The following is a 7,796-nucleotide window of genomic DNA, read 5'->3' as shown; positions in this document are numbered from 1 at the left end:
TGGGCCCTAAACTTTCGTGAGAAGGTCGTGTGGGAGGTGGGCACACTGATCATGAGCCATGTAGAGCCAATGCTGAGAAGGACCCACAGACCTAAAAACCTATGCCAAACTCTAGCCACTCTGCACTGAGGCAATCTTGAAACAAAAATCTCATTTAAAAAATAAAACATGTGCTTTTCCACATGAATTATTTCCCCTGGGGTTGTGACACCCAGTGAGTGACATTTGTGCCTTGTCAGCTTCAGCCACCCTGGTCACCTTGAAGCCCTTCAGACACTCCATGTTCTCTCCCTCCCTTGGGGGTCTTTGCATGTGCTGGGCCTTCCCCTTGGAGAACTTTTCCTTCACTTTATACCCCTTTGCCTCGGTTCCCCTTCCTCATCCTTCTTAGCTCAGTTTAAGCCTCACTTCTTCAGAAAAATCTTCCTTGACCCTCCCGGTTGAGATTATTTACTACCATAGCCCTCTGTTCTTCTCCTCCGTAGTACACACTTCAGCTTATTGGGTGAGGTGGTTTCACTGGCCACCTGATAGATTCCAAGTTCTCCGAGAGCAGGAACCGTGTCTGTCGAGTCACTGTTTTAACTACAGGACGAGGGCCACACCTGGTGCATAGTGAGTGCTCTGAAAACATTTGTTGGATGAGCAAACTATCCTGAGTCACAGTTTCCCAGTCTTCTTGGATGTGCTGTTACTACCAGGCACCTCAAGACAGCAGAAGTCACACTCTCCTTTGATGACTCTCTGCCTTGTGCTTTTGTGAAACCTGGGCTGAGACAAGCTTGTCAGGAAATGTCTCAGGACATTTCCCTGGCCAAAAGGGCAATGAATGGGATATTTAGGGATAAAAGACTCAAGGCCCTGGGCAAAAGATCAGATGTTTGGGCAGAAGCTGGGAGTTTGATGTGGCTGAGATAATTAGTGCTCATCAAATATCCATGTGTTCCTACATGGCTTCCCTTGAGACCATGTGCCTGCTTCTTTCTAATGCACTGCGTGGAAGTGATGGGAAGCATTTTCATGGGGAGGTGCATGTGACTTTTTCATCTCTTTCTTCTCTTTTGTTGAAGAAACTGTTTCCCTAGGACATAGTTGCAAGATGGAGAAGGGCTTCCTAACATGCAACCAACTTTTTGTGAAAGAGAAATAAATTTTTGTTACAGCAAACCTTTAGGATTGAGATTAGTCTTATTAAGATTTCAGGATTTATTTGTTACCGCAGCATAGCACAGACTGTCCTAATATCCTTTTATCACATTAAATCTTTCCCATGATTCAGTCAGTTCAGTTGCTGAGTCATGTCCAACTCTTTGCGACCCCATGGACTGCAGAACGTCAGGCTTCCCTGTCCATTACTGACTCCTGGAGCTTGCTCAAACTCATGTCCATCGAGTCAGTGATGCCATTCAACCATCTCATTCTTTGTTGTCCCATTCTTGTGATTATGTTTTCTCAAAAGCAAAACACTTATTTCCTTTCAAATTCATACCTACTAGGCAGTTGCCTTCAGACTTTCTGGAATTTGTATGAAGAATTCTGGGCATCCACCAGTGATTTTCAGATACCACAGATCCTGTCAGCATTTGGTCATTTTGGTCTCTTGATACAGATTTTTTCCCTTCCTGTGGGAACAAGGTTTCATATTAAGTAAACGTCTTCCAGCCCTTGGTGGCATTTCTGACAGATTATGGGAGAGAGGTTCTGCTTGGCAGATCCCTGGAGTGTCTCACACACCCTTCATATTGACCTCTTCCTGGTGAGCTGGGGCAGAAAGCATGTCCCACTCAGCTCCTGATCACCTCCAGTTATTCAGAAGGCTCAGACCTCAAGCAGACAAAATAAAAATACTCTGAACAGTCATTCACAATGGAGGCTCTTCTCTGTGGTAACTGCTGAGGTGAAAGAGGCTTCAGCTGAGGTACGGGGGCTGCTGCTGTCAAACGACAGATCCTATTAGGGCTGCTGTCAAATGACAGATCCTATTAGGGACCTTTTACTTTCCTCCGGCTCTGACTAACTGGCTGACCTTGGGCAAACCACTCCCATTTCCTCACGTGTGAAGTAAAGTGTGTGAGTGGGGGTGGGGCGATGCAGCATTTAGTAGTTTTCAAACCACTGACCCTCAGGGACCACAGGGATGAGCCGTGGAGGCATAGCATGCTGACTCTCTTTGCCGGAAAAGCCCTGCTTTTATTTATTTCATTTGTGTTGGGATAATCCATTGATTTATTAACTACTCTATCTTTGTTCTGTCTCTCATGAAAGATTCCAAAGAATGAGGTTTCCCCCCCTCCCCCCCATTACCTGAGATTCTGGCCTCCTGGCCCTAAGGGTTTGTTAACAGCTTTTGAGATACAGGGCAAAAAGTCATGCACAAAGAGAATCACTCTCCCCCAATCTAAGTTTTGTTTGGAGATGAGTTGTGTGGGAGGAGGGGAGAGTCAGTCTGAACTCAGGGCTGTCCTTCCTGGGAGAGTGTGGCTGGCAGGGGCCAGTGAGGGGTGGAAAACTGTCTCACCTGTGAGGTAAAGGTACTGGTAGCTGGTTGTCTGCTGTGTGGTTTTGGAGGCCAGTGAGCCATGGATGGATCTCTGTGGTCAAGTGTGTCTTGATGAATGAAATTAGATGAGAGGTGTGGAGAGTGGTCTTCTCTATTCAATGAGCAATGGTAGATGTGGAGATGCAGAGCAAAGCCCGGGCCCCAGGGACCCAAGGGATGAGATGAGGGAGAGGGGGCTTCAGTGCCTGATTATTATTGATACTGGACTCCTTGGCTACCATGGTGAGAAGAAACTTGGTGCCAAAATGTAGTGTAGTTTAGAAGAATCTTCCCTGGTGGCTCAGATGGTAAAAGCGTCTGCCTACAATGCAGGAGACCTAGGTTCAATCCCTGGGTCAGGAAGGTCCCCTGGAGAAGGAAATGGCAACCCACTCTAGTATGCTTGCCTGGAAAATCCCATGGATGGAGAAGCCTGGTAGGCTACAATCTATGGGGTCACAAAGAGTTGGACACGACTGAGTGACTTCACTTTCACTTTAGAATAAGGAATATGAGTGATGTGGAGGGAATCCTCTGTCCTGCTTGTTTAGCCTTCTTTCTTTTAGAGAAAAGGCGACTAAACATTTACAACCCACTGTACTGAATGACCTCTGAGGTTCTTTCTGGAGCAGACAGTCTATGATACTGGAGTTTTAATGGTGATTTATCATTAATTCAATGGACATGAGTTTTTTTTTTTAATTTAAATTTATTTTAATTGAGACTAATTGCTTTACAATATTGTATTGGTTTTGCCATACATCAACATGAATCCACCACGGGTGTACACGTGTTCCCCATCCTGAACCCCCTCCCACCTCCCTCCCTGTACCATTCCTCTGGGTCATCCCAGTGGACCAGCCCCAAGCATCCTGTATCCTGCATCAAACCTGGACTGGCGATTTGTTTCTTATATGATAGTATAATGGCACCCCACTCTAGTACTCTTGCCTGGAAAATCCCATGGATGGAGGAGCCTGGTAGGCTGCAGTCCATGGGGTCCCTAAGAGTCGGACACGACTAAGTGACTTCATTTTCACTTTCATACATTTGGAGAAGGAAATGGCAACCCACTCCAGTGTTCTTGCCTGGAGAATCCCAGGGATGGGGGAGCCTGGTGAGCTGCCATCTATGGGGTCGCACAGAGTTGAACACGACTGAAGTGACTTAGTACTTAGTAGCAATGCCATCCTCCCAAATCATCCCACCCTCTCCCTCTCCCACAGAGTCCAAAAGACTGTTCTATACATATGTGTCTCTTTTGCTCTCTCACATACAGGGTTATCATTACCATCTTTCTAAATTCCATATATATGTGTTAGTATACTGTATTGGTGTTTTTCTTTCTGGCTTACTTCACTCTGTATAATAGGCTCCAGTTTCATCCACCTCATTTGAACTGATTCATATGTATTCTTTTTAATGGCTGAGTAATACTCTATTGTGTATATGTACCACAACTTTCTTATCCATTCATCTGCTGATGAACATCTAGGTTGCTTCCATGTCCTGGCTATTATAAACAGTGCTGTGATGAACATTGGGGTACACATGTCTCTTTCAATTCTGGTTTCCTTGGTGTGTAGGCCCAGCAGTGGGATTGCTGGGTCATAAGGCAGTTCTATTTCCAGTTTTTTAAGGAATCTCCACACTGTTCTCCATAATGGCTGTACTAGTTTGCATTCCCACTAACAGTGTAAGAGAGTTCCCTTTTCTCCACACCCTCTCCAGCATTTATTGCTTGTAGACTTTTGGATCACAGCCATTCTGACTGGCGTGAGATGGTACCTCATTGTGGTTTTGATTTGCATTTCTCTGATAATGAGTGATGTTGAGCATCTTTTCATGTATTTGTTAGCCATCTGTATGTCTTCTTTGGAGAAATGTCTATTTAGTTCTTTGGCCCATTTTTTGATTGGGTCGTTTATATTTCTGGAATTGAGCTGCAGGAGTTGCTTGTATATTTTTGAGATTAGTTGTTTGTCACTTGCTTCATTTGCTATTATTTTCTCCCATTCTGAAGGCCGTCTTTTCACTTTGCTTATAGTTTCCTTTGTTTTGCAGAAGCTTTTAATTTTAATTAGGTCCCATTTGTTTATTTTTGCTTTTATTTCCAGTATTCTGGGAGGTGGGTCATAGAGGATCCTGCTGTGATGTATATTGGAGAGTGTTTTGCCTATGTTCTCCTCTAGGAGTTTTATAGTTTCTGGTCTTATGTTTAGATATTCAATCCATTTTGAATTTATTTTTGTGTATGGTGTTAGAAAGTGTTCTAATTTCATTCTTTTACAAGTCGTTGACCTGTTTTCCCAGCACCACTTGTTAAAGAGATTGTCTTTTCTCCATTGTATATTCTTGCCTCCTTTGTCAAAGATAAGGTGTCCATAGGTGCATAGATTTATCTCTGGGCTTTCTATTTTGTTCCATTGATCTATATTTCTGTCTTTGTGCCAGTACCATACTGTCCTGATGACTGTGACTTTGTAGTAGAGCCTGAAGTCAGGCAGGTTGATTCCTCCAGTTCCATTCTTCTTTCTCAAGATTGCTTTGGCTATTTGAGTTTTTTTTTGTATTTCCATACAAATTGTGAAATTATTTGTTCTAGCTCTGTGAAAAATACCATTGGTAGCTTGATAGGGATTGCATTGAATCTATAGATTGCTTTGGGTAGTATACTCATTTTTACTATATTGATTCTTCTGATCCATGAACATGGTATATTTCTCCATCTATTAGTGTCCTCTTTGATTTCTTTCACCAGTGTTTTATAGTTTTCTATATATAGGTCTTTAGTTTCCTTAGGTAGATATATTCCTAAGTATTTTATTCTTTTCATTGCAATGGTGAATGGAATTGTTTCCTTAATTTCTCTTTCTATTTTCTCATTATTAGTGTGTAGGAATGCAAGGGATTTCTGCATGTTGATTTTATATCCTGCAACTTTACTGTATTCATTGATTAGCTCTAGTAATTTTCTGGTGGAGTCTTTAAGGTTTTCTATGTAGAGGATCATGTCATCTGCAAACCGTGAGAGTTTTACTTCTTCTTTTCCAATTTAGATTCCTTTTACTTCTTTTTCTGTTCTGATTGCTGTGGCCAAAACTTCAAAAACTATGTTGAATAGTAGTGGTGAAAGTGGGCACCCTTGTCTTGATCCTGACTTTAGGGGAAATGCTTTCAATTTTTCACCATTGAGGATAATGTTTGCTGCGATTTGTTATATATAGCTTTTATTATGTTGAGTTTTGTTCCTTCTATTCCTGCTTTCTGGAGAGTTTTTTTTTTTTTTTTTTAACCATAGATGGATGTTGAATTTTGTCAAAGGCTTTCTCTGCATCTATTGAGATAATCATATGGCTTTTATTTTTCGGTTTGTTAATGTGTGTATTACATTGATTGATTTGCGGATATTGAAGAATCCTTGCATCCCTGGGATAAAGCCCACTTGGTCATGGTGTATGATCTTTTTAATTGGACATGAGTTTGAGCAAACTCCAGGAGATGGTGAAGGACAGGGAAGCCTAGCATGCTGCAATTCATGGGGTTGCAAAAAGTCAGACACGACTTAGCGACTGAACAACAACAAAGGTGGTAATTGTCTCAAACTGGGATACTCTTACATCCTCTCCAGCTCTGTTCTACACCAGGCAGCACATGGCAACTGTGTGGCAACTGTAGTTTCAGCCACGGTTGGGGAGTCTAACAGGGTCCTCCTACAGATTTGGAATGCAGTGCACATGAGATTTTGGGAACAGCAAAGGCAAATATGTGGTTGGAGAGTCTGACTCCCGGCTGACTTGGACTAGTGCTGATCCTCTGATAACCGAAAATGTTCAGTGAATTCATATGTTCAACTTGCCAGGCTAGCTGAACTCTCCAGCTTGAAGGTATAGCTCCAACAAAGGAAGTGAGCCACTGGCTCCACCAGGGGGCTCAGGCTCAGGTGGGGTTCATGCAAGGTCATACCCATGACATAAATGCATACGTGAGTTGGAGGTGTTTATGTGCCTGGTCACATCAGTGGTCCCTCTTTGCATGTCACTGGCCAGCAGAGCACGAAGGTATCCTCTAGGCCCTGCTCCACAGACTGACTGCCACCTTCCCTTCTCTTGGACTTGAATCCAAGTCAGCTAGTTTGCTTGTGCTCTGGGGCAGATTTACCTGGGACTTATGAGGCTGAGGCTCCACGTCCTGAGAGGTACTGGGGGATGAAGAGTGTTCTATGTGGAGAGAGTAATTTCTGTGGAAGAGACTTTGGGGGAAAGGTTCTGATTCTCTAAGTTTCCAATAATAACTTGCCAGTATTTCTTATCTTATTCAAATTAAGTATACTCTTTCATACCTAATTTTGTATTAGTTTTTCTGTGTCCTTTTTCTTGTAGAAGGCACAAAATTTGTTTAAGCTTCAGGTGTTATATAACCCACGCAGATCTGGTACTGCTAATGCTAATACTCGTGTTTGAGATATGTTCTTGACCATCAGTGTGGCTAGACAGGAGCATGTACAGATTCCCTGCACTTTCCATCGTGGGTGCTTCACTCCAGCCCGTTCCCCCTCTGGAGTGACTTCCGCATCTTTATGGGGGCTCCAAAGCTCACATCTGAGTCAGCCATCCAGATGTGGCCAGGTCTGGTTTCTCCCCTCCTCCAACAGGTCTGGCCATTTTCTTTAAGAGTCCATTTAGTGAGTTCTCATGTACAACTTTATGGTATTTCTTTTGTCGTTTGTCTTGAATTGAAAGTCGAGTATCAGGTTATTATTTAACTTTGTGTGTTATTTTGTCATATCTCCCCAAATGAGAGTGCAAGCTCCTTAAAGACAGGAGGCCACCTTCACAAAAAGAACTGTGTTTTCCACAGAGCTTGGCCCTGAGGAAATGTCTCAATGCACATTTGTTCGTTTGTTTAAGTAATAATGCCTACAGTGTTTTCAAAATTGACTGTCATTCAATTAAGAGAGGCAGAACAGGTAGATATTTTCTCTGCTTTATATAATTGAACAACTCAGCTGAGATATAGCTTGTGTATGAATGTTGTTCCAAGGTAAGACAATCTTAAATCATTTCAAATAGATAGTTCTATCTTCTTTTTAAGTTTTTGCCAAAAGTAGACATTTCCAGCAAGGCTCTTTCCAATTTTTCCTGTTTATCAGAGAACCTTTCCTTCTGGCTATGTTAAACCTCCTCTTTTCTGATTCAGAGTTTACTTGCATTTTTCTTACACCTCTGGAGAGGTCTTTTCAAAACACCGTGTCAGC

The 7,796-nt window shown here is 42.6% G+C and overlaps 1 non-coding gene across 1 annotated transcript; it reads left to right on the top strand.

Moving 5' to 3' along the window:
* Nucleotides 1-2,829: 2,829 nt before the first annotated feature.
* Nucleotides 2,830-2,903, top strand: TRNAC-ACA. Its single transcript has one exon. It is a non-coding gene; the product is annotated as a tRNA-Cys (tRNA).
* Nucleotides 2,904-7,796: the final 4,893 nt, after the last annotated feature.

This window comes from Oryx dammah, unplaced genomic scaffold (genome assembly GCF_014754425.2).
Source record: "Oryx dammah isolate SB20612 unplaced genomic scaffold, SCBI_Odam_1.1 HiC_scaffold_21, whole genome shotgun sequence".
NCBI classification, from domain to species: domain Eukaryota; kingdom Metazoa; phylum Chordata; class Mammalia; order Artiodactyla; family Bovidae; genus Oryx; species Oryx dammah.
The sequence above is the reverse complement of the archived record's forward strand: the minus strand, read 5'-3'. Positions and strand labels throughout refer to the sequence as shown.